The sequence below is a fragment of the Alexandromys fortis genome, unplaced genomic scaffold, assembly GCF_014885135.2.
Source record: "Alexandromys fortis isolate MF-2015 unplaced genomic scaffold, M_Fortis_MF-2015_v1.1 scaffold_58, whole genome shotgun sequence".
Classification (NCBI taxonomy): domain Eukaryota; kingdom Metazoa; phylum Chordata; class Mammalia; order Rodentia; family Cricetidae; genus Alexandromys; species Alexandromys fortis.
In genome coordinates this window covers 7,101,116-7,105,129 of record NW_026067940.1, presented here as the reverse complement: position 1 = coordinate 7,105,129, position 4,014 = coordinate 7,101,116, and the positions used below count along the sequence as shown (strand labels likewise).

Sequence of the window (4,014 nt, the reverse complement as noted above, 5' to 3'; positions counted from 1 at the left end):
TGTTCAGTGAGACCTGTTTTAACCCAGGCTTTTTCAGACCCAGGCCAGCTGGCCTTGGTGAGTTCCCACTAGAACATCCCCATTGTCTCAGTGTGTGGGTGCACCCCTCGCGGTCCTGAGTTCCTTGCTTGTGCTCTCTCTCCTTCTGCTCCTGATTTGGACCTTGAAATTTCAGTCCGGTGCTCCAATGTGGGTCTCTGTCTCTGTCTCCTTTCATTGCCTGATGAAGGTTAATATTCAGGAGGATGCCTATATGTTTTTCTTTGGGTTCTCCTTCTTATTTAGCTTCTCTAAGACAGCTGGTTTCTTTGAATGACAGACTTTAGGGACTGTAACCCATCCAGTCAGGTCCTGACCAGACCACCTACTTCAAAGGCCACCTAAACTCCTTCTGGCCTAGTATTCCTCAGCGCTGTCACCTACGTTCTGGAAGCCTCTTCTGTCTGCTCCTGTCAGGGTCTTGACCACTCAGAACTGGTTTTTACTGGGTCTTGGATCCTGCATGCCTATCATGGGGCCAGGCAAATGGTATCAGCTCAGGTTCCCTGTGTGAGAAGACTGAACCCCAGCAAGCATCACCCTGATCACCTCACTCCCTTCCACCACATTCTGACCAGATAGTGACACCCCAATCTGGGGGTGCTAAACCTCTGAGCTCCTTTCCCTGGGAAGAGTTGAGGATTTGATTTCTTGCCAAAAGTGCTGCATCCTTCCAGTTCCTATGTGCTCCTGAAGCTGGCAGCCTGAGGCGCAGGTCAGATCCTGCGTTTCAGGGCATGAGTGAAGACTTGTCTGTCTCTGGCCTTGAGGTGTTTGTTTAAGTCACTGGGCCACTCTGCCCAAAACATGATCCTGCCCACACCCTTGGCACAGGCTCCGTACAAGGCACTCATGCAAGAAGCCACAATGCCAGAGGCCCAAGGATGGACAGTCAGTTCGGAGAGATCTAGTGTTTGACTTACAGGTTCAACCTCAGCTTACTCATCTGAAAAATAGTTGTTCCTTAGCAGGAACAGCCCAAAGATGAGGTTTGGCATGAGGGTACCTGATGAACACTGTGGCTTTCTCTGCATAACTCAGAAACTCCCAGACCTGTTTAATGTGAGTATGGCGTGTGGGCAAGCCGTGTGAGCGTGTGTGTGAGCGTGTGCGTGTGTGTGTGTGTGTGTGTGTGTGTGTGTGGTATGTGCAATGAAAACCAAGGACAGGCTTAATACAGAGGCCCTCGGGTTGATTCAGACATCATAGAGAACTAGAAAGAATCTGGAAAAACCCTCTAGGGGAACATCACACATCCAGCCTCCTGGAAGTGACCCCCTAGGGATTATGGTTCAGCTTTCTTCTCAATAGACTGGATATTTTTATGACAGGAATTCTGTCCTAATTATCTTGGTATTCAAAAGACAAGTTCCTAGCTCTAGAGAAGCAGTATAGAAGGGAGGAAGAGAGGGAGGGAGGGAGGGAGGGAGGGAGGGAGGGAGGGAGGGAGGGAGGGAGGGAGGGAGGGAGGGAGGGAGGGAGGGAGGGAGGGAAGGAAGGAGGGAGGGAGGGACCAATACAACTTTCAGCCCTAAGGTGAGAGTAAAACAGAGACTTCCAAAGAAGAATCTGCCCTGCTCCCGAGGGAGATGAGGGGCTGCCGTTGGCGTCATGAAAACAGACGGTGAGCTAATGAAACCCAAGGCTGAGATGCTACTGGTGTGAATGTTTTCACTGCTTTCTATTTCAGAGAATTTGTCTCTGTTTCTTTGTCTCTGTGCTTTCAGCTCAGCTCCATGGCTGCTTCTCTATATTTTCATGTCCCTACTCAACCCTAAACTGTTCCATAATTTATTCTGTCCACTGTGTTCCCAAGATGCCTTTCAGTCTTCAGGGCCACATGCCCGCTGGTACCACCTCTGACTCTTCAGTTTTGGTCCAGGTTCCTCCATCTTGGCCTCCCACCTATGATTCAGCTTCAAAGGAGCCTATGAGCTCACTTGTCCTGTCCAGTTAGGTAAAGCCTCCCTGTCTGGAATTTTTCTGAAACTGTGAAGAAGTTGGAGAGAAGAGGCCAAGAGTGCTCAAGCTGTTCTGAAGGCCCCAGCTACCTGCATCCAGATCCCCTTTGGGGCTTGTTCAAAAGCCTGGCTGAGAGTATCAAAAAGGTGTGTGTGGCCTAGCAACCCACCCTTGCTTCTACAGGTTCAAAGGCAAAGAGATATAACAAGCATACACTTAACCAAATTCACTCCCCATCTCTTCCATGAAGATCTTTGTGATCTTGGGGAAGCTTATTTCCCTTTTGTTTACTCGTTCAAACATGCAAGTAGCATGTAGATACCACATAGTTGGTTCTAGAATTAAATCAGATAGCCTGTGTGGAAGTTGAAAGGTACTACAACAAGCCAGACAGGGCTCAGAGGGAACATCTAAGGAAGCTCACACTAGACTGGTTTGTAGCCCAGCATATCTATGGCTCATTTAGGAGAGGAGGGATATCTGCAGATAACCCTGGTTATCCAGTCAACTGGGCGGTACCCTCTCTGCCCAAGAGTATAGCCCAAAATTTTCTGATAGACATGGTGTCTCAGCAGAGAGACCCACGGTTTGATCCTGATGGCCACTGTCACTTGGCTACAGCAGGAGTCTGATGACTCATCGGCTTTCTAGGAATTTCCTGGCCAAAATGCAGAGCAGGCCAGACTGCCCACTGCACTGGACAGTGCTGGGTGCCAACCGGAAGAGTTTTGTTTTCAGGTTTTGCTTTGTTCAAAGGCTCCGACATATCCGCCCAATTCACAGACTCATAGTGAAGTCTCACTTCTAGGCAGTGGGGCTAGGCGATCAAAGTGCAAAAGTAAACACGCTCGGAGCTGCCCACCGACATCTTCACAGGTTAAGTGTCCCCAGTCCCCACAAGCAATGCATCTACAAACTATCCCTTGGGTTGGGTTTGCAGATAATTCGGACGTTCATTCATTCAACAAATATTTGCCGAGTCCCTATTATGTACTGAAGCAAATTCGGTTCGCCTTCCCCAGGACACTTCCAACCACGCGCGTTGCCGAAGCCCCCTCTATCGACTCCATCACACTTTCGTGCTTCTCTTTTACCTTAGAGGAATGGAAGGACAACTCAGGGCTAGGACAGTCTAGTACAAGATGTCTTGGAAAAAAGCCACCTGGCATCAGGCAGGAGTCCCACATGGTGGCTTTCCACACCTCTTTCAGAGGTCTCTGGCTGCATCTTTGGCCATGGAACCCGCAACTCTTCCCGCAAAGGCCGCTGGGATCCTAAGCGTTGCCATTGGCTCTGTTACGTCCGCTCCTGGAAGGGGTGGAGCCTGTGGAGCTTCCAGAACACTCGCCTAAATTTGCTCTAGTTCTGCTTTTTCTCCTTTACCGTGGTGATCCTGAGTCTCATGCATCCCCGACGGTTCAGAGCACACTGCACCCACTGCACGGGGACAAATTTTACAATGATTTAAGGTCAGGGACAAAACTGGAAACCAAATCTCCACCACAGCTCCAAGTATCCCAAGGTCCTCAGGGCCTCCAGACACCGTTCGTGCCCTTTCCCAGGATGCTCAGAGGTCCACCGTCCCCAACCTCCAGCTCCCCAACCTTCAAAGCAAGAGTCTCAGAGTCCCACCCCTCAGGTGCCTTCAATAGTGCCCATTGTCCAAGAGGCTGTGTGGCTTGACCCCCCAGCCCCATAAGTAGCAGGACAGCCGGCTCAAAGAGGAATCTGCCTGGTGCCCCTCCTCTGTTGACTGCCTTGGGGGAGTCTTGTGGGGTAGTGGCCCAGGTGAATGTGACCTATTGTCTTCAGGGTGGATTTTGGAAGTGCCAAGCTCCCATCAAACGGCCCTGCTCCCTGGGTAAAACAAAAAAAGGGCTGTTCATTTGGGACCTTTTCCCCCTTATCTCCTTTTCCTATCTCCTTAGGCTTAGCTCTGGTGTAGTGTTCAAAACCACTTCCCCTCCGAGCCAATCAGAAGCTGGGGCTCACCCGTGGCCCTGAGGTGAAGTT

General features: G+C 50.4%; 1 long non-coding RNA gene across 1 annotated transcript in view; it reads right to left on the bottom strand.

Moving 5' to 3' along the window:
* Positions 1-4,014, bottom strand: part of LOC126505112 (uncharacterized) — a 47,457-nt gene that overhangs the window by 8,547 nt on the left and 34,896 nt on the right. The window lies entirely within an intron of this gene.